General features: G+C 48.0%; 1 long non-coding RNA gene across 1 annotated transcript in view; it reads right to left on the bottom strand.

Annotated features, from left to right (window-relative positions):
- Positions 1-24,742, bottom strand: part of LOC133099202 (uncharacterized) — a 67,536-nt gene extending 42,794 nt beyond the window's left edge. The window contains exon 1 of the long non-coding RNA XR_009702299.1: positions 24,616-24,742. This is a non-coding gene — a long non-coding RNA (uncharacterized LOC133099202). The remainder of the gene's footprint in view (positions 1-24,615) is intronic.
- Positions 24,743-25,856: the final 1,114 nt, after the last annotated feature.

Here is a 25,856-nt window from a genome sequence, read left to right as displayed (position 1 = left end):
ATACATCAGAAATACATCTACACGTGGAACTGCTCCTATAGAACACCCACTGAACGCTGGCAGAAGACCTCAGACCTCCCAAAAGGCAAGAAACTCCCGACGTACGTGGGTAGGGCAAAAAAGAAATAACAGAGACAAAAGAATAGGGACAGGACCTGCACCAGTGGGAGGGAGCTGGGAAGGAGGAAAGGTTTCCACGCACTAGGAAGCCCCTTCGCGGGCGGAGGGGGGAAGCTTCGGAGCCACGGAGGAGAGCCAGCCACAGGGGTGCGGAGGGCAAAGCGGAGAGATTCCCGCACAGAGGATCGGTGCTGAGCAGCACTCACCAGCCCGAGAGGCTTGTCTGCTCACCCGCCGGGGCGGGCGGGGCTGGGAGCTGAGGCTCGGGCTTCGGTCGGATCGCAGGGAGAGGACTGGGGTTGGCTGCGTGAACACAGCCTGAAGGGGCTAGTGCGCCATGGCTAGCCGGGAGGGAGTCCGGGAAAAGGTCTGGAGCTGCCTAAGAGGCAAGAGACTTTTTCTTGCCTCTTTGTTTCCTGGTGCGCGAGGAGAGGGGATTCAGAGCGCCGCTTAAAGGAGCTCCAGAGATGGGCGCAAGCCATGGCTATCAGCGCGGACCCCAGGACAGGCATGGGACGCTAAGGCTACTGCTGCCGCCACCAAGAAGCCTGTGTGCAAGCACAGGTCACTCTCCACACACCCCTTCCCGGGAGGCTGTGCAGCCCGCCACTACCAGGGTCCCGTGATCCAGGGACAGCTTCTCCGGGAGAACGCACGACATGCCTCAGGCTGCTGCAACGTAACGCTGGCCTCTGCCGCCGCAGGCTCGCCCCGCATCCGTACCCCTCCCTCCCCCCGGCCTGAGTGAGCCAGAGCCCCCAAATCAGCTGCTCCTGTAACCCCGTCCTGTCTGAGCGAAGAACAGATGCCCTCAAGTGACCTACACGCAGAGGCGGGTCCAAATCCAAAGCTGAACCCCGGGAGCTGTACGAACAAAGAAGAGAAAGGGAAATCTCTCCCAGCAGCCTCAGAAGCAGCGGATTAAAGCTCCACAATCAACTTGATGTACCTGCATCTGTGGAATACCTGAATAGACAACGAATCATCCCAAAGTGAGGAGGTGGATTTTGGAGCAACGATATATATATTTTTGTCCCTTTTTCTCTTTTTGTGAGTGTGTATGTGTATGCTTCTGTGTGTGATTTTATCTGTATAGCTTTGCTTTTACCATTTGTCCTAGGGTTCTGTTGGTCCGTTTTTTGTTGTTTTTTTTTTACTTAAAAAATTTTTTTCATAATAATTATTTTTTATATTTTATTTTAATAACTTTATTTTATTTTATTTTACTTTATATTATTTTATTTTATTTTATCTTCTTCTTTCTTTCTTTCTTTTTTTTCTCACTTTTATTCTGAGCCCTGTGGATGGAAGGCTCTTGGTGCTCCAGCCAGGTGTCAGGACTGTGCCACTGAGGTGGGAGAGCCAAGTTCAGGACACTGGTCCACAAGAGACCTCCCAGCTCCACATAATATCAAACGGCGAAAATCTCCCAGAGACCTCCATCTCAATGCCAAGACCCAGCTCCACTCACCGACCAGCAAGCTACAGGGCAGGACACCCTATGCCAAACAACTAGCAAGACAGGAACACAGCCCCATCCATTAGCAGAGAGGCTGCCTAAAATCATAATAAGGCCACAGACACTCCAAAATACACCACCAGACGTGAACCTGCCCACCAGAAAGGCAAGATCCAGCCTCATCCACCAGAACACAAACACTAGTCCCCTCCACCAGGAAGCCTAAACAACCCACTGAAACAACCTTAGCCACTGGGGACAGACACCAAAAACAACAGAAACTATGAACCTGCAACGTGGGAAAATGAGACCCCAAACACAGTAAGTTAAGCAAAATGAGAAGACAGAGAAACACACAGCAGATGAAGGAGCAAGGCAAAAACCCACCAGACCTAACAAATGAAGAGGAAATAGGCAGTCTACCTGAAAAAGAATTCAGAATAATGATAGTAAAGATGATCCAAAATCTTGGAAATAGAATGGAGAAAATAAAAGAAACGTTTAACAAGGACCTAGAAGAACTAAAGAGTAAACAAACAGTGATGAACAACACAATAAATTAAATTAAAAATTCTCTAGAAGGGTTCAATAGCAGAATAACTGAGGCAGAAGAACGGATAAGTGACCTGGAAGATAAAATAGTGGAAATAACTACTGCAGAGCAGAATAAAGAAAAAAAGAATGAAAAGAATTGAGAACAGTCTCAGACACTTCTGGGACAACATTAAATGCATCAACATTCAAATTATCGGGGTCCCAGAAGAAGAAGAGAAAAAGAAAGGGACTGAGAAAATATTTGAAGAGATTATAGTTGAAAACTTCCTTAATATGGGAAAGGAAACAGTTAATCAAGTCCAGGAAGCACAGAGAGTCCCATACAGGATAAATCCAAGGAGAAACATGGCAAGACACATATTAATCAAACTATCAAAAATTAAATACAAAGAACAAATATTAAAAGCAGCAAGGGAAAAACAACAAATAACACATAAGGGAATCCCCATAAGGTTAACAGCTGATCTTTCAGCAGAAACTCTGCAAGCCAGAAGGGAGTGGCAGGACATATTTAAAGTGATGAAAGAGAGAAACCTACAACCAAGATTACTCTACCCAGCTAGGATCTCATTCAGATTTGATGGAGAAATTAAAATCTTTACACACAAGCAAAAGCTAAGAGAATTCAGCACCACCAAAGCAGCTTTACAACAAATGCTAAAGGAACTTCTCTAGGCAGGAAACACAAGAGAAGGAAAAGACCTACAATAATAAACCCAAAACAATTAAGAAAATGGTAATAGGAACATACATATCGATAATTACCTTAAATGTAAATGGATTAAATGCTCCAACCAAAAGACACAGACTGGCTGAATGGATACAAACACAAGACCCATATATATGCTGTCTACAAGAGACCCACTTCAGACCTAGGGACACATACAGACTGAAAGTGAGGGGATGGAAAAAGATATTCCATGCAAATGGAAATCAAAAGAAAGCTGGAGTAGCAATTCTCATATCAGACAAAATAGACTTTAAAACAAAGGCTATTATAAGAGACAAAGAAGGACATGACATAATGATCAAGGGATCGATCCAACAAGAAGATATAACAATTGTAAATATTTATGCACCCAACATAGGAGCACCTCAATACATAAGGCAAATACTAACAGCCATAAAAGGGGAAATCGACAGTAACACAATCATAGTAGGGGACTTTAACACCCCACTTTCACCAATGGACAGATCATCCAAAATGAAAATAAATAAGGAAACACAAGCTTTAAAGGCTACATTAAACAAGATTGACTTAACTGACATTTATACGACATTCCATCCAAAAACAACAGAATACACATTCTTCTCAAGTGCTCATGGAACATTCTCCAGGATAGATCATATCTTGGGCCACAAATCAAGCCTTGGTAAATTTAAGAAAATTGAAATCGTATCAAGTATCTTCTCCAACTACAATGCTATGAGACTAGATATCAATTACAGGAAAAAATCTGTAAGAAATACAAACACATGGAGGCTAAACAACACATCACTTGATAACCAAGAGATCAATGAAGAAATCAAAGAGGAAGTCAAAAAATACCTAGAAACAAATGACAATGAAAACACAACGACCCAAAACCTATGAGATGCAGCAAAAGCAGTTCTAAGAGGGAAGTTTATAGCTATGCAAGGCTACCTTAGGAAACAAGAAACAACTCAAATAAACAACTTAACCTTACACCTAAAGCAATTAGAGAAAGAAGAACAAAAAAACCCCAAAGTTAGCAGAAGGAAAGAAATCATAAAGATCAGATCAGAAATAAATGAAAAAGAAGTGAAGGAAACGATAGTAAAGATCAATAAAACTAAAAGCTGGTTCTTTGAGAAGACAAACAAAATTGATAAACCATTAGACAGACTTATCAAGAAAAAAAGGGAGAAGACTCAAATCAATAGAATTAGAAATGAAAAAGGAGAAGTAACAACTCACACTGCAGAAATACAAAGGATCATGAGAGATTACTACAAGCAACTATATGCCAATAAAATGGACAATCTGGAAGAAATGGACAAATTCTTAGAAATGCACAACCTTCCAAGACTAAACCAGGAAGAAACAGAAAATATGAACAGACCAATCACAAGCACTGAAATTGAAACTGTGATTAAAAGTCTTCCAACAAAAAAAACCCAGGACCAGATGGCTTCACAGGAGAATTCTATCAAACATTTAAAGAAGAGCTAACACCTATCCCTCTCAAACTCTTCCAAAATATAGCAGAGGGAGGAACACTCCCAAACTCATTCTATGAGGCCACCATCACTCTGATACCAAAACCAGACAAAGATGTCACAAAGAGAAAACTACAGGCCAATATCACTGATGAATATAGATGCAAAAATCCTCAACAAAATACTAGCAAACAGAATCCAACAGCACACTAAAAGGTTCATACACTAGGATCAAGTGGGTTTTATCCCAGGAATGCAAGGATTCTTCAATATACGCAAATCAATCAACGTGATACACCATATTAACAAATTAAAGGAGAAAAACCATATGATCATCTCAATAGATGCAGAGAAAGCTTTCGACAAAATTCAACACCCATTTATGATAAAAACCCTGCAGAAAGTAGGCATAGAGGGAACTTTCCTCAACATAATAAAGGCCATATATGACAAACCCACAGCCAACATTGTCCTCAATGGTGAAAAATTGAAACCATTTCCACTAAGATCAGGAACAAGACAAGGTTGCCCACTCTCACCACCATTATTCAACATAGTTTTGGAAGTGTTAGCCACAGCAATCAGAGAAGAAAAAGAAAGAAAAGGAATCCAAATCGGAAAAGAAGAAGTAAAGCTGTCACTGTTTGCAGATGACATGACACTATACATAGAGAATCCTAAAGATGCTACCAGAAAACTACTAGAGCTAATCAATGAATTTGGTAAAGTAGCAGCATACAAAATTAATGCACAGAAATCTCTTGCATTCCTATACACTAATGATGAAAAATCTGAAAGAGAAATTAAGAAAACACTCCCATTTACCACTGCAACAAAAAGAATAAAATATCTAGGAATAAATCTATCTAAGGAGACAAAAGACCTGTATGCAGAAAATTATAGGACACTGATGAAAGAAAGTAAAGATGATACAAATAGATGGAGAGATATACCATGTTCTTGGATTGGAAGAATCAACATTGTGAAAATGACTATACTACCCAAAGCAATCTACAGATTCAATGCAATCCCTATCAAACTACCAATGGCATTTTTTACAGAACTAGAACAAAAAATTTCACAATTTGTATGAAAACACAAAAGACCCCACATAGCCAAAGCAATCTTGAGAAAGAAAAACGGAGCTGGAGGAATCAGGCTCCCTGACTTCAGACTATACTACAAAGCTACAGTAATCAAGACAGTATGGTACTGGCACAAAAACAGAAATAGAGATCAATGGAACAGGATAGAAAGCCCAGAGATAAACCCACGCACATATGGTCTCCTTATCTTTGATAAAGGAGGCAAGAATATACAGTGGAGAAAAGACAGCCTCTTCAATAAGTGGTGCTGGGAAAACTGGACAGCTACATGTAAAAGAATGAAATTAGAACACTCCCTAACACCATACACAAAAATAAACTCAAAATGGATTAAAGACCTAAATGTAAGGCCAGACACCATGAAACTCTTAGAGGAAAATATAGGCCAAACACTCTATGACATAAATCACAGCAAGATTCTTTTTGACCCACCTCCTAGAGAAATGGAAATAAAAACAAAAATAAACAAATGGGACCTAATGAAACTTAAAAGCTTTTGCACAGCAAAGGAAACCATAAACAAGACGAAAAGACAACCCTCAGAATGGGAGAAAATATTTGCAAATGAAGCAATTGACAAAGGATTAATCTCCAAAACATACAAGCAACTCATGCAGCTCAATATCAAAAAAACAAACAACCCAATCCAAAAATGGGCAGAAGACCTAAAAATAGACATTTCTCCAAAGAAGATACACAGATTGCCAACAAACACATGAAAGAATGCTCAACATCATTAATCATTAGAGAAATGCAAATCAAAACTACAATGAGATATCATCTCACACTGGTCAGAATGGCCATCATCAAAAAATCTACAAATAATAAATGCTGGAGAGGGTGTGGAGAAAAGGGAACCCTCTTGCACTGTTGGTGGGAATGTAAATTGATACAGCCACTATGGAGAACAGTATGGAGGTTCCTTAAAAAACTAAAAATAGAACTACCATACAACCCGGCAATCCCACTACTGGGCGTATACCCTGAGAAAACCATAATTCAAAAAGAGTCATGTACCGGGCTTCCCTGGTGGCGCAGTGGTTAAGAATCTGCATGCCAATGCAGGGGACACGGGTTCGAGCCCTGGTCTGGGAAGATCCCACATGCCGTGGAGCAACTAAGCCCGTGAGCCACAACTACTGAGCCTGCGCATCTGGAGCCTGTGCTCCGCAACGGGAGAGGCCCACGCACCGCGATGAAGAGTGGCCCCCGCTCGTCACAGCTGGAGAAAGCCCTCGCACAGAAACGAAGACCCAACACAGCCAAAAATAGATAAATAAATAAAATTTAAAAAAAAAAAAGAGTCATGTACCAAAATGTTCATTGCAGCTCTATTTACAATAGCCAGGACATTGAAGCAACCTAAGTGTCCATCAACAGATGAATGGATAAAGAAGATGTGGCACATATATACAATGGAATATTACTCAGCCATGAAAAGGAACGAAACTGAGTTATTTGTAGTGAGGTGGATGGACTTAGAGACTGTCATACAGAGTGAAGTAAGTCAGAAAGAGAAAAACAAATGCTGTATGTTAACACATATATATGGAATCTAAAAAAAGAAAGAAAAAAGGTCAAAAGAACCTAGGGGCAAGACAGGAATAAAGATGCAGACCTACTAGAGAATGGACTTGAGGATATGGGGAGGAGGAAGGGTAAGCTGGGACAAAGTGAGAGCGTGGCATGGACATATATACACTACCAAACATAAAACAGATAGCTAGTGGGAAGCAGACGCATAGCACAGGGAGATCAGCTCCGTGCTTTGTGACCACCTAGAGGGGTGGGATAGGGAGGGTGGGAGGGAGGGAGATGCAAGAGGGAAGAGATATGGGGACATATGTGTATGTGTAACTGATTGACTTTGTTATAAAGCAGAAACTAACCATTGTAAAGCAATTATACTCTAATAAAGATGTTAAAAAACAAACAAACAGAATCATCTCAAGATAATTATACAGTCATTGCATGTGTGTGGGCTAAAAGTATTAATGTGTCCAGTTTGTAAATTTAAAATACCTGTTTCTAACATCCTGTTTCAGCATTTCTTCATTTTTAAAATACTGGGCCTGGGCACTTGAGAGTGGCCATGTGGTTAATAAGGACTCTTCAGAGCTCTGGTCCCAGCAAATGAAGCAAACATCAGCTACCCCACTCCAAAAGCAAAAAGAATAGGAAAATCTTGGAAAAATTCTAGCTAAAATTAGGGTTCTTTAGGGTCCTTATGCTTCATCCTCTCCCTCTGCTTTGGAGGAGGGAGTTTACAGGAGAGGTCAGTTACTAAGGCTCTTAGGGAGGGGACAGTTTCTCAGGCCTCTGCTCCTATAGCTGAGGACTGTGATTTCCCCAAGTCATGCTGGTTTAAAATAAAGACAGAACATGTGTTTAATATTATAATAGATTGCTTATGGTGTCACAGAGTTTATATATCTGCTCAGAATTCTGCAAGAATGAGATCCAATAATTGTCTTACTGGTTGCTTCTGAATTGAATATCAGGTCTAGAGTGCCATTTTCTTTTCTCTCTCTCTTTTTTTAAGAGTGTCATTTTCTACATAATGAAGGTAAATTAAAACCCAAATTAACTATAAAATAAAATAAAGACAGAAAATAATAACCTGTTCATTGAGTTCTGGGTGATTTCATGTACACTGTCTCATTTACATCTCACCCAGCTATTTGATATTATTATTATTATCCTATTTATAGGATACAGACTCAGAGGTTAAGTAAAAAGCCAGGAAATGGCTGGGAGGGAAACTAGGTTGGGTCCAGCATCCAACTAGGATGCTGCCGCCAAGCGCCACCGCGTACCTGCCAGCGGGGACAGCACTTGAAGGGGGCATGCTTTCACTTTCAGAAGACAACTGATTTTATTTTTATTTATTATTATTTTTTAATTTAGTTATTTATTTATTTTGGCTGTGTTGGGTCTTCGTTGCTGCCCTAGTTGCTGCGAGCAGGGGGCTACTCTTTGTGGCGGTGCGTGGGCTTCTCATTGCGGTGGCTTCTCTTTGTTGCGGAGCACGGGCTCTAGTTGCACAGGCTTCAGTAGTTGTGGCGCATGGGCTCAGTAGTTGTGGCTCACGGGCTCTAGAGCGCAGGCTCAGTAGTTGTGGCGCACGGGCTTGGTTGCTCCGCAGCATGTGGGATCTTCCCGGACCAGGGCTCGAACCCGTGTCCCCTGCATTGGCAGGCGGATTCTTAACCACTGCGCCACCAGGGAAGCCCCCAGACAACCGATTTTAAATAAACTCCTCCTCTGATGTGTCCAAAACTTTCAGAGGAGGCTAGGGAATATGCTACCTCAAAGTCTCAGGTCTGTGATGTCCCTTAAGAATCCCTGTCTGTGAACTGGGGGTGATGAAGGCTCGCTGGGAACATCAGGTGAGGCAATGTCTGTGCAAAGCACCCAAAACTCCAACACATCTACAAATATAAACAACCTCGAGCAGCGGCATTACTGCCAGGACTCTGTAAGTAGCTTGGGGGAAGAAACTGCAGAGCAAGACAAAGCAAACGCATACCCAAAAGCTTGTGTTTACTTCTCAAAAATGTAGGGAAAGAACAGAGTACGGAAGAGAGAGGGATATTCAGGTGGACAGCCCGTGCATGCAGGGGAGGAGGTCCAAATGACTCCATCACCACCTACATTTTCTCATGGACCTCACCACCTCACTGCACTCACCCAAGGTCTTAGGCAAGAACACCTGGAGCAAAAGAGTGAAACGGGAGACAAATCCAACAAAGAGTAAAAATTCTGAGGATTCTGTGGTCCAGTTATATCAGAGTGATAGCCTAAAACAAAACTCCATTTACACACAGAAGCCCCCTTGAGTTGGGAAGGTCTGCATCCTCAACACCCACGGCTGGCCTCTCCTGGGAGGAAGGTCACACCTTGCCTCACAACAGGCCCAGGAGCTGCTACCACACACCACGCTCCCCACTCCCAGCTGGGCACGTCTTCCATTCCCAGGGCTCTCAAGACCAGTGTGGCGTGGTACAAAAGGCCAGACTCTGGTCAGAAGGACCTGGGTTCAAATCTCTGGCCCTGCTACTTACACACCGGGTCTGTTGGCAAATTACTGCATCACTCTGGTTCTGTTTCTTGGCCTACAAAACGGTGACAGTAATCCCCATTTTCCAAAGTTGTTGTGAGGATTAAATAAAATAATGTACCTAAAAGGTTCAATCAGCAACTAGCAGCTCTTACTAATATAAACAGAAGCCAACTGGCTCTGGGTACTAATTAAATTGCATTATTTAAAAGAAAAAGTTTCATGAAGTTAGTGAGGACCGACCATTTTCAGAAAATTCAAGGAAGCAGCGTGGGAAAACTACACTCCCCTGGCTTCTGGAAGGTTTCTGAAACCTCTCCACCACCGGCGCCCCTACAGGAACGGAGAAGTGGCTGGCACGTCTCCTTACTTCCAGACTCTTCACACTTTATAAATATACAACACAACTGACCAGAGAGTGCCCGCTGCCAACCTCCTGGGCAAACAAGTCCAACAGGATTTGATCCGGAAATTAAATGTCCAGGCAGCCCAGCCACACTCAGTTCAAAATAGATCTCCGTGACCTACTTAGTCTTCTAGTACCATTCCCAAAGCCAAAACCAAGCAGGTGGTGAGATGGGACCACTGACTTCCGCAGGGCCCTACACAGAATCCTCGGCTTTCCTGTCATTTGAAATGTGCACTGAAACAGTGATGGCTCAAAAAATCATCTTGGGGGTAGCCAGACAGAAGCCCTAGCTTTAAAACAGCTGATTCAAATGGTTGTTAAAAAGCAAAGAGTCCCAAAGTCATGCTGACAATTCACCCCTCTGACCAGCCCCTATGATGCATTTTCATTCATTTAGACAAAGGGCTACCACCTCTCTTGACAGTTGCTTTTCAAGCTACCTATATCCCTCACCCTCCTAGTTGTTTCTGGAGTACCTGTGTCTTCTCCAGGACACAGTGGGCTCTTTGAGAGCTGAGACCGTCTTCTTTATTGTGATATTCCACAGTGTCTTGCATAGCACGGTGTCTTGGTGCAGCAAGAAGCAAGCACTGCATCCACCATAAGATGGTGAGAGCCTTCCCTCACCAGCAACAATCCTCCAGGCCCCACCCACTCCTGTGTTTGGCTCCTCAAGATTAGGGAATAGAAACAGACAGACTGGTACTTGCTGTAAAGACGAGGAAGACAGACAAAACCAGGGAAAGTTGCTGCCGAGTTTCAACCACCATGTGGCTACAAAATGACCTCCTCCATTACAATTCATTTCACTAGGAGAATGTGAGTCTTGGGGAGGTTGGGGGGCGTGGACCAAGGACCTTGGCAGAGTCACATGCCAGTAAAATCCCAGAGCATTCCAACATACAGTACTAGGCAGGCAATGGGACCCTATATATCACCAACTAAGCAATGGTGGAGGAAGCAAGCTGATGGCCCCAACCAAAGAAAACAAGCCAAAGCAAACCTGCCACTCTTCACATCCAAATCCTCCCTTCTCAAGTCTCCGGGGTCAGCCACAGACACTCCTCCCCCCACCACTGAGCACTCAAAATTCCCATCCTAGATATTTCCTTGGTAGGCCTTTAGTTTACTTAGCGCTTTCCCCCCATCATGACATTTAATCCTCTGCAATCACGGGAGGCAAGCAGAACAAGCATTTTTATCACCCACTTAGAAATACGGAAATTGAGGCCAAAGCATGTCAACCACGTGGTAAAATCAGGACTACAGCACAGAACTTCTAATCCAAGTGCAATGCCCTTTCTCTAAAATCACCCCGCACCATGCGCCCAGACCTGAGGAAGCCAGGTATCTAAGCTCTAGGCCACTACTCTTTCCACTGTCCCCTACGGCTGAGCACCTTCTGGAGACAGAACTCTAACACACAGGCCTCGCCACCCCATGTACACACACGTTTCCACGCGTTGAACAAAGACAAACAGGAGCACAGAAATCATCAGCCCTGGTGTCACTTATGTCAGCCACTCGTGCCCCGGGCCAGGCTCACCACCCTCCTCCCTGTAAAAACACAAAACCCAACCCTAGAGCTGTCAAAGGAGACACACACACGAGACACACACTGGCTTTCTGCGATCAAGCGGTGATCATGGGGCAGGGTAAGTGATCACAGACTCCAACAGCCACAAACCAGAGATCCCAGACGTCCGAGTATCATCACCCTGCAACCACATCCTGCCTCTGGAACTCCTTACTCTCTGTGACCTTAAGCAGCTGTGTTTCTCCAAATCTCAGCTTCCTCATTTATAAAATAAGGAGTTTAAAGAAAGGATCTCACGGTGAATGTACTTCATGCCACAGAGCTTAAAAATGGTTAAAAAGGTAAGTTTTGTAGATTTTACCACAATAAAATAAAATATGTTAGCATTTGTGTTTTTTTTAAAAAGAGAACCTTATAGGTTCATAGTGAGGATCAAATAAGAGTGTAATGGCAAGTTCTTACAGTGTATAGCACATATTAGATCCTAATAAATAGCTATTTATTATTTATAGTAATTTTTATAGCTTTTATTATCTAGACAATACATGCTCAACATGGAAAATGCCGAAAAACAGAAAGATAAAAAACCTCCTGTAATACCAAAATCCAGAGACAACCACTGAAATTAAATTCTTTGTAGTATTTTTCTAATGCATAGACATTTCTTAAATTTGGAATATATAGACAACTTTGTCGTCATGATCCGTTCTTGTCTGCCTTACCAATAATTGCAAAAACAACTCTCATGACAACATCCAGAAATAAAGGCACTTTGTTTAGGGCAAGGATCAAAAGTTGCATGAAACCTGAGACAGGAACAAGGAGCTCAGGCTGAACAGCTGGGGACGCCTGCCCCCAGAGCCAGGAGGGGGGTTCACATCAAACCCCCCCACCTGTTCCTCCTTCCGCCTCGACGCTCATCGAGAAAGCAAGACCCTGGGGGTCTGGCCAAGCAGGACAAGGGCCGCAGGGAAGCTCCTGGAAGCTCTGCATGTGCCAGGCTCCCACTGCCCTCAGGGAGCTCCCACCGTAGGTGCAGGCAAATCACCCCAGGACCTGTGCAAAGGGCTGCGAGGAGCACAAGGAAGGAGACACGCATGACAACCATTTCATCCAACCCCCAGGTTAAAGATGCCCCAAGGCTGCAGGGATGAGACCAGTCTCGCTCCGGGGCCAGAAGACTGAGCTCTCAGAGTCCCGAGCTAACTCTCAGATGCCTAGTTTAAAAAACGAAAACAAAAACCAAACAAACAAACAAACATCAGGGCCCATATCCAGTATTTATGTACAAGCACTTCTTTACCAAGTGCTTGAGACCCATCAGCACAGAGACAAAGGCCACCCGGACAAAGGACAAGTAGCCTCTTCTACGAGAACCCTTGGGGCCCTGCCTGGCTCCCACTCTTGGGCATGGCCTCTCTGCCTCTAATGCAGAAACGAGGCCAGACTCCACAGACTCCTGGGGACGCTACCTGATTCAAAGCTTCCTGTAGCGTCTGGCAAACAAGGAAGCTCTTCTGCTGTGCTGGGGAAGCACCCTCAGAAAAGACTCCGGAGAGGAACTACAGTCCCACAAAACACACTCTATCGCTCTGTCTCTAGCCAGGCACAGTTGGCCTCGCTTTCATTTTGCGTGGGTGTGTGTTTTGCTGGGAGGCAGGGGTTAGTGAGTGTGACTGGTGCCCAAAGGCTGCTCCTGAAATCCTACAGAGGAGCAGCTGCTCCTAGCGCTGGGGAATTCTCTTTCCATCTCCGCTTACACGTAATTATCTTCTAAAGCGGTGCTCCCCGGAGGGGCGGCGGCGCCAGGGGCCTCCCGGATCACCTCCCTGGACGGGCTGCTCCTGGCACAACCCTCGCAGGCGGAGGCCGGGAAGAGCGCCTGAAATCAAGGCCACCCGTGGCCCGCTTCTCCGGAGCCCCAATCACAAACATGCCAGGCCCTTTCCTTTGGAGGTCTAGGGAGGAAATTAAATGTGAGCCAGATAAGGAGATTCCCTTCAGCTCTGACGCCAGGGAATCCAAAGTTATGATTCCCCCCGCAGGACCACGCAAACCAAACTGGCACGGGCCCCGGACCATGGGGCCAGCCACGCCTGGAGGCCTTCTTCTCTGTAATGACGGCACTCAGATCGCGGGCCTGAGTGTTTTTATAGCAAATGTGAATGAGAATGTAAAACTCTGCAGGCCAGTGACAAAGCGGGTGGCAGAGAGGGCCCCGGGCCGAGTGAGTGCAGTGACTGCCCGACAGGCTCCTGGCCTCTCCACAGGTGCTTCTGCAAGTCCCTCCCTGCCCTGTATTTTCCAGGCCAAGTGAGGCCGCTGCCCGAGGCGGCTGACTCAACTTTTTTCACGGCATAGTGACTTGATCCGCAGAAGGCTGCGGGGAGCTGAGCGCACTGAGCTCGCACTGACCGCAGCAGTTTCTAAATCTGCCGGGGCGAGGAACACCTTCACCGTGGGCACAGCGTTCGCCAGACGGCCCGGGGCTGGCGGGAAGGCGCAGCTCCCACCAGGGTTGCCACGCGTGCCGGGCTTCCCAGCAGCCCTGGCCACCCCCAGCCTTGTCTACTTTCTCTTCTTCATGCTTGTGGTTTCAGTGTGGGGAAGCGGGTGGGCGGAAAGGCATCCAGAAGGAGAGAGAACAGACAGGAAAGGGCGGTGGATCAAGGGTCAACAGAGCACTGATGTTTCAAAAAGAAACTGCCGAGTAACCATCACTGCAAAACATCTAGGCGCACGGACGAGGCGCCACAATGGCTGTCACACGCCAACGCTGCTGTCGGCGTGCTCACAGCCTCAACAGTGGCTCCCATCTCGCGGAGGCAAAAGGCCAAAGCCTCACGAACACACACGCGCGTGCACGTGCATGCACACACAGACACACACACACACACGACTTCCACGTCACTGTCCCCACACCAGCCTGGCAGGCGCACATGCCCACCTCAAGGCCTCCGTGCTTGCTGTTCCCTAGGCCTGGACCACATCCCCTCCATACCTCAGCTCCCCCTCCCCTCACCCCTCCTCCACGTGGAAGCTCAAACGCTACCTGCTCAGCAAGGCCTGCCTGGACCACCTTTCAGCACCTCACCGACCCCCTGCCCCAGGCACTACCCGGGCTTTTCAGCAGCCATTACTACCTCGCATGCCGTTCTGGGTCGGACAGCGTCCCCTCAAATCCACGTCCACCTGGAACCTCAGAAGGTGACCTCATTTGGAGAGAGGGTCTGCCCAGAAGTACGCAGTTAGGATGAGGACACACTGGAGGGGGGTGGGCCCTCATAAGAAAAGAGGGGCCACAGACACGGGAAAGAGGCCGTGTGGTGAGGGAGGCAAGAGAGCAGAGCCGTGCAGCCACAAGATCCGGGCACCAAGCATGCCGGCACCACCAGAGGCTGGGGCACAAGCAGGCAACGGGGCCTCCCTCAGAGCCCCAGGGCGCAAGGGAGTAAGGTCCTGAGGTTTGAGCCCTCCGGTTTGCGGTCCTCTGTCACGGCGCCCTAGGAAACTAGGACACGTACCATGAACGGTAACCAGCTACTGTCTGCTGCCCCTCAGGAGAAACTAAGCCCCAGGAGAACAAGATTTTGACATCCTTTGCTTGGTGCAAAATGCCCGACACATAGAATAGCATCCAGCTGAATAAAAAAATGTATTTGCTGAACAGCTCTTGAGCGAACAGAGGAGCCTAGAAGGGAGACAGGGGTGCTATACCCACCCTACAAGAGAGCAAAACTGAGGGGCTAACGTCCCAGCTCTGCTCAGAGACAGCAGAGCCAGGACCAGAACTGAACTGGGACCCAGCCTGCTCGTTTGAGAAATAACCCTGAGCAGCTCCAGGTGCCGAGCAAACAGCTGCTACAGGCAGCACTCCGTGAGCACACGTGTGGAGTGCAGGGCAGGCAGGGCAGGCTCCGGGCTCGCCTCTCCTCGGCAGGGCCGTGACCCCAAACCAGGGAGCTCACCAGGTCTCAGTGTCCGCATCTGCAAATTGAGGGTGGATCACAAGCCAGGTCGACCTGCTCTCCAAGGAGCAAGCAAGGCTTGTTTTAATCTGCGCCGCTTCTGCGAGGCCCTCCCAGACCCCGGGAGCCAAGGTGACGTCTCCGTGCCACTGATGCACACTTAGGGCAGCACCTCTGGCACGCACCACGCGCTACTCTGAAACCTCTCTCACACCACAGGCCGCTTGATCTTGCTTCCGTAGTTCACTTCCACACACACTACTGGACTCACATCATGGGCCTCTGCACCTGGCGCTCTGGAAGCCCTGCAGTCTGCCCAGGCCCCGCCTGTGTCCTCGCCAGCCAGCTCTGGTCCTCCCAGGCCCACAGACACCAGGCTCCTCCTCCACCAAGCTCCACTGCCAGGAGTGAGGTTTCCTCTTGCCCAGCTGGACCTTGGGCAGCCTGGGCTGCTCTGGAGCCTTGAGTACAGTCCTCCCCACACTCAACCTGCAGATCTCTCCAGTTTGGGTAAACCAGCAGCAAACAAATCAGGGACTTCAAACGAACCTGCCGTCGTATGTGCACATGCACACGCGCATGGTCGGGGATATGAAACAAGCACAGACAGCATCCCGGGGCTTGGAGACCTGGTCCCACCTCTGCTCTGAACGAACAGGCCCGTAGCTGCACCTCACGTCTCAGGGCCTGGTTCGGCCTCCTCAAAAACAAAAGGGAGAGGCTGCACGAAGGATCCCCAGCACCCAATCTACTTAAGAAAAGGGAAGGCCTCTGCTCTGGGGCCTCGGTGTCTCACAGCAGGACTGGTGTCGGAAGAGGACATCAAATGTGCTCTCCTGCCCAACCTGCCACCTTCACCGGCTACCCTCCCACAACCCCAGCTGATCCAGGTCTGCCTCTGCCCTCCTTGACATTCGTTACTAGAGGATGCGCATTTTTACATTTAGCAAATGTAACGCTCACTCATGCATTTAAAAACACTTATTAAGGACAGGAGAACACAAATAAGAGTAGTAGTTGCTTACAACTGCTGAATACTTACTAGGTAATATGCTCAGAGCTTTACAAACATTACTCTCTGAATCCCCAGAACAACACTGTGAGGTGGGTACTGATATTATTCCTGGTTTACAGGTGAGGAAACCGAGGCCCAGGGAGAAAGGATAACCGTGCTTAAGTCACACAGCCATAAACGACGGAGTGGGAGCTGGAAATGATCCTAGAGTCTCTTCACCACCCCGGGCTGCCCCTCCATCACTCCTTCTCCCTGGCCCTCTTTGAACCGCAGGTAAAGGACACTGTCATTCAGTAAATTAGAGCCTCCTAAAACCCACTGGGCTGCTCAGCCTGCAGGAACGGCCCAGGTGAGGGCCTCCAGATGTGTCCTCCACCAGATCGGGCCCCTGGAACACCTTCTAAGGAACCCTGCTCAGAGACAAACCATCACAATATTCCCATAACAAACCAGGGAAGTGGGGCACGGATCACCACACTGTTGGAAGGAAAGCCCCGCCACACGCAGAATCGCGCTTCACTACAAGCATGGAGGCTATTTCAGAAGCAAAAGCGTCTGATTTTCCATCATGTGATCCTTATGTTCCCCCAGTTCAGCTCACCAGCCTGGAATCCCTGCCTTGGCTGTGCAGAACAGAACTGGTATCAACGTGCTGCTTATAAGCACTTGCTTCCTCGGGGAGAGGCTCGCAGAAAGACTCTGGCAGGTTACACCAAAATTACAGTGCTCTATTACAGTGCCCAGCCTCTGGGAAAAGCAGAGAGCACGTGAAACCAGGAGTGCTGGCTTCCAGGGCCACGTTGCCACCCCTGGCGGCAGGACACCCTGAGCAGAGCCTTGGTCCTCAGGGGCTCAGCTCCCTCATCCTCCATGGTTATGATAGACACCTCCCCCCCCCAATTAAGATCCGGAAGCCAAATGAGTCTCATAGCCATACCAGTGATGGATGAAATGCCTACTAAACACTGACCATTTCTATCACCTAGCAGAATGGCAGCCTGTGAGAAAATGGGCAGCCTCATACACTATTGGTAGTTTAAACCAGTACAGCCCTCGCGAGCACAGTGTGGGGATTTGCTGTAACAGTTTAAATGAGTAGAACCTGTGGCATACTGATTCCACTCCTAGAGAAACACATGCATGTGTGCATAACAGCATGTACGTATGAAGATACAAAAGCAAAACTAATGAGTCACTTTACATGTCTATCAATGGGGGACTGACTCATAAATTACGATATATCTACACTATAAAATATTTTGTAGACAAATTAAAAGAGAGAAGGACTACATGCAAGAAAAGATCTACAAGATCCATTATGTGAAAAGACAAAATAATGAAACAATATATATGATGCAATCAGATTTATGCTTACAAAAGAAACAAAACTGTATGTATTTGCGTCTGTATAGGCTGACGGAAATTACAATTGGTTAGTGCTGAGGGCCCAGCAGGGAGGCGGCACATGGGGGAAGGGTGCGAGAGGAAGGAGGACTCTACATCTTCTGCTGTTCACTTCTCCACTATTTGGATGGGAGGGTGTGGTGCAAGAGCATAATATATTCATGTATCACCTACATCATTTAGAAAAAAGCCATCGAACTGATTTAAAAATAGCACCACCACCACCGAAACAGGGTTCGTGTTCTGGTGTGAAACTGACACAGCAATTTGAACAAGTTTTGGTGCCACACTCCAGGGTCTTCCCAAGAGTGACTGATAAAGTTCAAGGCCAGTCTCTAAGCCACAGATGACAAGACTGGATCGGGATCAACAGGGAAGAAGGGAAATGCGGCATGCAAGGAAAACTTTGGGGTAAGCTCTGTGGAAGCTGCAAACCTGTCCTGCCCTGAACCCGCTTTGCTCCAGGACGCACTTTTCTGAGACTCTCCTCCCTCTCACCTCCATTAGATGAGAAGAATGTAAAAACCAGATGAAGAGAGAATTCCCTTTCCCGCAGCAGAGAGGAGGCCACCTGCAGTCACCAGCAGAGCTGCTCCCAGGCGAAGCCAAAGAAAAAGCCTGGCCAAACTCCACCTTCCCGACAAAGGCTCTGCGTGCCAGGCTCCTGGGGCTGCAGGGACAGCCAAGGCTGACAGCCTGAAGCCCACCCATTCAAGTCCCTCCACTTCAGCAAACAACCAGGCCAGCCTCTTTTCACATTCAACACTAAAATCCAAACTGAACCAGTATACAAATCAGAGGGTTCTGCCAACAAAACAGCAACAAGGTGGAATAAGGAGGGGGAAATCAGTGGTACCCTGGATTAACATATAGTTACTTTTTCTGCTTGTCCATAGTAACACTTCTGTAGATTCAAACATTTGATATATACCTTTTCTGGCTTCCTAGTAATAATTAAAACAAACACGCAGCCTAAACACACACACACAGCTAAACATGGAGCAAAAAGGAAAACAGAGGGGCTTTGCTTAGGACATGATGTTCAGGAGGTAGCCCGAGAGTTGACATCCCCACACAAAATGCTCTCCTCCCATTAAATAGGTACCCTGTTAGTGCGCCACGCTCACTGGGCCCTTCAACAGTCCACGGCTGGGGGCTACCCACAGGACAAGGAAAAGAAGTCACATCTCGGAGGGAAAGGGGTGACCATCAAACAGTAGGGGAGTGGAGTCCTTGTGCAGTGACTCACCGCAGAGATGGCCGTGACTGCGGACGCCAGGAAGCAGGCAGACCCATAAAGTAACTCTCAGCCGCCTCTCAATGAGGACGCAGCCCAAGCAAAGCCAGAACCCGACCAGCTGGCCAGAGCCCAGCAAGAACAAACTATCTGAAGGGCACGGGTATTATGCAATCTGGAAAACGGAAGCCTGGGCAAGTTTCTTACAGACTCTGGCACTGACTAGGGGAGAGGGCATGGGACCAGCATATTTCTGATGCGGCAGTGGTGCATCCTATGATGGGGACATGCGGACACTAGCAACCAGGACCAACCACGTCCCCTCGCTCTGACTCCGGTTCTCCTGAGTATGGCTCGGCTCCCCACCGAGGCTGCACCCTTCAGGGGAGGGTGTTCTCCCCTCCTTGCAGGGCTGGCCACCCCTGAGAGCTCGCCCACCTCCACTCCCCGTTCCCGACCAGCCCCTGCATGCTTGGTGACCACAAGTCACCCCCGCCTAGAGGCAGATCAGCCCTTGGGGAACAGCCAGAACTGAGGACCACAGCCACTGAGGTCCACTGGGTCCACCAGGGAACTGTGGGGTGCCGACTACACCCCAGGGAGACTTCCTCCTTTGGGGGCTTTTCCCCTTCAACAGTTTCACTCTAAGTTTGAATGTTCAAACCAGCACTTCTCTAAATGGGGTCTGAGAACCTGACTTCCATCCTGAGATGCTCCAGGAAAGGTAGAAACTAAGGCCAGGGTGGGTGGGCAAAGACAGGGGAAGGCGCTTTGGGGTCTTCCTCAGGCACCTTTCTCTGGCTGCCATGAGAGACCAAAGGCGGCAATTTTAGTTTCTACAGAGATGCTTGCAGTCTACACACAGTATCTCCACTACCCAGCCTGCGAGGATGAGAAGGGCAACAGGGAGGGGGTGAGGAGAGAAAAGAGGATTTGACTCCCCCCTCTCTCAACCCCAATCCAGAGCACTGAGCATCATTCATGCTGACCCATTCCCTCTGCTCCATCACCCCTGCCACCATCTTAACGTCTTGAGTTCAAGCCCTCATCCTCTCTCATGCCCATCACCCTGATGGCCTTGTTTCTCGTCAGCGCATTTCATACTCCACACAGCCTATGGAGCCACCCTTCTAAACCACAGCCCTTCATCAAGCCCCAGGCTCCGGACGGAGTCCAACCCTGGCAGGGTGGGCGTGACTTCTGCCCGCCCAGGCTGTGCCGTCACAGAGATCACAGCTGCCGCTCGGACTGTGACACATGCCACCCCGCCCCCGACTATGAGGATGCACAGGTTGCGGTTTCCTCATCTGTGCAACGGGAATAACAGGATCGCCCTCCAGAGCTTCTATGGGGGTTAATCCAAGCTGAGGAGAGCCCGGCTCTCCAAGAATGACCACGACTCTCCCTGTCCCCAACCTGGCTCCAGACCCTCTGCCCTTCACCACCTCGCTGTGCTACCTCCTCATAACGAATGAATACGAGTCAACGCAGGAGAAAAGAAGGCACATCCGAGATCTAAAAAGGAAGGGTCATAAACATTAGGCTACCAAGATGTGGAGGACACCAAAATTAACTCATTATCAAAAGAATGTGAGAGGAGGGAAGGGATGGGAAGAGAAGGAAAACATTACTTTGGAGGAACTGCTTTTAAAATAGACAGCTCTGTGATTTTTTTTTTTTTTAAAGACTTCATTTTTTCCAAAGATTTAGGAAGATTACATTTCAAAAGCTCACAAAGGAGACCCTTCTGGTTGTTTTTTTTTTTAAACTATTTCTTAATTAATACCTTCAGAGAACTAAGAAGTACTTTTATAGACTGACTGAATCTTAATAAAATTCTCAGAGAAATTCTGGCATCAGTCACAACAAACAGCCTCCTGGAATTTAATTTCCTTTTCCGCATACAACTTACTATGGCAACTCATTTATGATGCCACCACAACCAGTCAAAATCTGCCTGGAGCATAAAAACTTCCAAGCCCCACAAGACAGCCTATAGCACTCGATAGAAATTGGCCTCATATTTAGCCAAATCCTACATCTAACAGAGACTTCCCCCACACCAAACTGTCCAGATTTTACTGGCAAAGTCAACTCTTCCATCTCCTTCCTGGCCCATATCTGCACTGCCCTCCCACCTTATACTATAGCTCTAACAATGCTTCCTACCAGCTCGAAGTCCCCAAACTCAGTATCTTTTCCCTGTCCCACAAAACGAATAAAAGAGGAGAGAAGGGCACAAAATGGGCAAAGGGAAACTAGCTACATTCATCTTCAGCCTCCTACCAAAGACGTGTCCTTCTGGCTTCTGGTTTGGTTCAAGTCCCTCCTTTCCTTTTTTTTTTTTTTTTAATTTTTATTGAAGTATAGTTGATTCACAATGCTGTGCCAGTCCCAGCAATTCCCTCCTTTTAGATGATGGTAGGTCCTAGAATATTCACTGCGTGTGTTGAGGATGGAGTGGGCAGCCAAAAGCTAAAACAATTATTTGTAAGTACAAAAATGTACTTTAAAAGCCTTTCTCCCTCGAGGACAATTCCTACTGGAAGACTTAATCCCATTATCCCAAGTGCCCATGGGCGAGGGGAGAGAAAGGGCTGGATGCCAAGCGTCACTGAGCACCCACTGCAACTCACAAGTGCATCTCATTTAATGCAAGGCAGATACTATCATCCTGATTTTACATACGGGGAAATCGGGCTCAGAGGGATCAAGCGATGGGCTCAGCATGTACACCAGGCCCATTAGACATCAAGACTCATGGACTCATAAGCTTTACCCTAAGCACCTGGGTGTCCCCAGGTGCTTAGGGTAAAACACTGTCCTAGGTTGGAGGGCACTTTACAAGTTTACACATTGCTTTTCATATACGAGATCTCATTCAATATCACAGCCCTGTAGGATAGTTAAGAATTACTTTTCCACTATTATAAAACACTATTTGGTTTCAAAGATCATCAGTAACTTGTGAAAGCCAGTGGTAGCACTTAGAGTTGTACCCTGTCTAAGCTTTGCTTCCTCACCTCACAGTGCCTGATAAATGGTAGGGGCTCAAATGACAACTATTATTAGCAACATGATTTTTATTAATTTAATAGCCCTCAGCTAAAGTAAAATTTATACACACACACACACACACACACACATATAAACTGCAGATATTTTAAAGATTCAACTTAATTACCTGCTAGAGAGGATATAATTTTACCACTACTTCAAACTCAGAGATAACCACTAACTGCAGCTGCCAAGAAACTGACAGAAAAGGATTACTGAAAATGATGCGGTCAAACCCAATATGGATTTTGACAGCTACTAATGGAAGAGAACAGAAGGACAGGAGCATTCAGTTATGATAAAATACAAAAAAAATCCTCCTCTCCCTCCAGCATCATGGCTTGATCATGAATGTGCTGTTTGACCCAACCATGTCATTTCAGCTGTGTGATGACCCTCAGCATCCAAAACGAGATGGCCAGCAAGTGACACAGACGTTCTAGTGAGAGGTCGCCCAGGAGGTCTAGGGAATAGGGGTGGAGCAGATACATTATTACCTTGAGCTATTTTTAATGTGCTGCATCTAATGCACTGTTTGCCTCACTTAATTTCACTCACTTGAAAAGAAACCTGGGAAGTTCAGAAATGCCAGATGCAACAGGGATCAGCTCCCCACTTCTCAAGCTAGAACGGAAAAGATGACAGAAGTGTGTTGGTACAAGGATGGCAGCATCAGTCAGACAGAAGGAAATCTATGCTACTATGGCAATGAGAGATCCTGGGGAGGTTCTTCGAGAAAGGCTGAGCCAAGACCCATCCAACTGAGCATCTACTCCAGGCTTGAAGGTTCAAACAAAAGAATAAAATTCAGGTCCACAGATGAAACATATGTAAAATTTTTAAGCAGTTAACAGCTTTATGGTAATGACAGCTGGACAGCCATGTACACTAATTGCCTGCATGAGAACAATATCCATACTGTAAATCTAATACCAATTATTATTAGTTTTTGGTTTTGTTTTACTTTATGCAGCCTTTCTTGCTTCTTAGCTGTGTTAAGTCCACCCTAATTTCTTTGTAATAGGCTGAGTTTGATTTTGTGTGGCCGATCTCGACTTACAAGGAAAAAGATGTCAGTCTCCCTCAGTCACCTTCTCCTGCGCCATCAGACTGTCTAGCTCTTTATTTATACCCTATTTTGCAGATAAGGAAACTGAGTTCCAGAGAGGGGACGTGATGCATCCAAGGCCATAATCCTTGCTAATATATCTAGGACTAGCACAAGGGCTCAAGGCCTACAATGTAGATCTCCAGCTGTATCACTGTTGCAAATGACCTGGCATACTTGTGTCTTGAATACGAAGTTTATTTGGAGAGGGAAGAAAAAAAAAAAAAAAAAAGCTAACATGAGTCATCTCCTTTGTCAAGGGGCACCACACAGATTGTTCTAATAAAGCATCCAGCATCTCCAGAACCACTTGTTTATGAAATAGCCAACCTCAGTCCCAGAGAATAAAAGGCCATGTCTTATGCCCCTTCAGGATACCCAGGACCCTGTAAGCAGATGCGCTGCAGGGCTTTGGGGATCTGCTAGCCCAGCCCAGGGAATCCAGACGTTGCCGGTACTGGAGAGGGAATGGGATGGGTGGGTGGCTGGGGGAGGGTCAGAGTTGCGATTTCTCCTGGCAACAGTTATGATTTCATGCAGCCCAATCTTACTCCCCTTGGAACATCTAAATATCCCATCCACTCAGGGATGCCTCCTCAACTTCCCCAGGACAAAATCACTGCAGTCTGGGAGGTGAATCTGGCAGACCGGGAGGGACGGTATTTGACCCAAGCCGTAGAGGAAGCACCGCTCCGCTCCCTCCTCCACCAGTTACTGTAACTCCCCACCGGATCTTCAGACGCCAAGAGGCGTCCCCCACTCTGAGCCCGACCCCTCTTTCAGCGTCTGCCCCAACAGAGGCGGGAGGAGGCAAAGCCCACTCCCCATCGCTCTACCCCGCCACCCACTCGCCTCCGGTCCCCCCAGTGGCCGCCCCCCGTGGGCCTCCCTCCCTCCTCACTCGCGGGGTCCCCGCCGGACACTTGCCCGCTCCAGCCCGAGAACCTGAGCGCACCCCTTTCTCTCCGTCCGCAGACGACCCGCGTCTCCCGCCTCCGGCCCAGGCCCCCCTCTCCCCGCGTCCCTCCGCGCCCCGGGAGTCAGCCGCGCACCCGCACTTCCCGCCCGGCTCGTGCGGGCTCTGTCCGCCCCAACTTTTCCCGGCCGCGGCCGCGGCCGCGGCCGCGGCGCCGACCCCGCAGCGGCGAGGATCCCGCGTCCCGCGTCCCGCGCCGCGAATGGCGGGCGGGCTTGCGTCCCCTCGGCCCCGGCCCGCCCCGCCGGCACGAGTTGCGCTCGGGACTCGCTCGGCGCCCGGGCCTCGGCTGTCCGCCCGGCGCAGAGGAGGAGCCGGCGTGGCGGGAACTGCGCTGTCCCGGCGCCGGCACCCCCGCCCGGTGCCCAGTGCCCGCCCACGCCGCTCCCTGCCCACCTGCCCGCCCGCGCCGCCGCCGCTCACCTCCTCCCGCGCCGCCGCCGCCACTGCCGGGAAGACGTGGCAGTGGCCGCCGCTCGAGCTCCCCGCCTCGCCTCTTCTCTCGGCGTCCGCGCGGGCGGCTCCGGCTCGCCGGACCGCAGCGCCAGGCGCCCTCTGCCGCCGGGAAGGCGAATCCTCTCGCCCTAACCCTAACTCGCCGGCCGCCCCCGCCCCAAGGCTCGCTCCCAACCCGGTTCCGCTCTGCCGGAGACCCTCCCTTGTGGCGGCCCCGGCCCCGCCGCTGCCTCCGGGGAGCCTGCCCTGACCAGCCAGCCGCTCGGGGCTCTTCCTCCGTGCCCCACCTGGGTCGATACATTTCCTGCTTCTCTGAATCTGAATGCCTCGCCCACGAGAAAGTAAAATAGGGCTGGGGAACAAACACCACGTCTCTCGTGTTCGTCATTCTCTCTCCTAGGGCTAGGTTAGCGCCCTGCCTTGAATACCCAAGGGCGCAACAAATACTTCTTGAAGCTGTGAAAGAGTGAATGAATGAGTAGAGATTTTGGCCGCTCTCCACCCACGTAGGCTTCTAAACCTCCAGAGGACAGATATCCCCACCTGGATTTTTTTTTGTAAATTACACACACACACACACACACACACACACACACACACACACATACACACACACACTTGCGCAGCATTGCATGAATAAATAGGATTCACAATTCCCCACTTCAGACTAGCACCAAAGTTGCACAAGGCCTGCAGCTCAATGTTATTCAGGGCCTTTAGTCAAACAGACTTAGGTTTTACATAGATCTACCACTTAAAAGCTGGGAACTCTCGGGAAAGCTAATCTCCCTGGGCAGTTACCTCATCTATAAATTAAGAGTAATAAAATCTATTTCATAGAGTTGTTGTGAGGATTAATTGAGATCCTGCGCTGTGTATAAAGCGCTTTGCTCAGCCCCTCCACCCCCACCTGTACTGTATCTAAGTGGTAGCTACTGTTACTATTATTACTAATCTAGTAGGTAATAAAAACTATAGGCAAAAAGTAAAATAATGGCTACCTTTTCATCTGGGGACACCTTAATACCCTTGTATGTGGGGTATTGTCACCTACCCAAGAGAGCCAGCCCCGGGAGCAAGGCCTTTCCAGTCCCTCTTCTTCCCCACCCCGAAGAATTAACTGGTCTTGGGTTTTAAGACCAGTTATGGGCTGGTCTTAAGAGCTGTAGAACTGGCTCTCCTGTAGGTTTTCCCCCTGGGTTTCGGTG

The sequence above is a fragment of the Eubalaena glacialis genome, chromosome 10 (assembly GCF_028564815.1).
Source record: "Eubalaena glacialis isolate mEubGla1 chromosome 10, mEubGla1.1.hap2.+ XY, whole genome shotgun sequence".
Taxonomy (NCBI): Eukaryota; Metazoa; Chordata; class Mammalia; order Artiodactyla; family Balaenidae; genus Eubalaena; species Eubalaena glacialis.
This window is presented reverse-complemented; position numbering and strand designations above follow the sequence as displayed.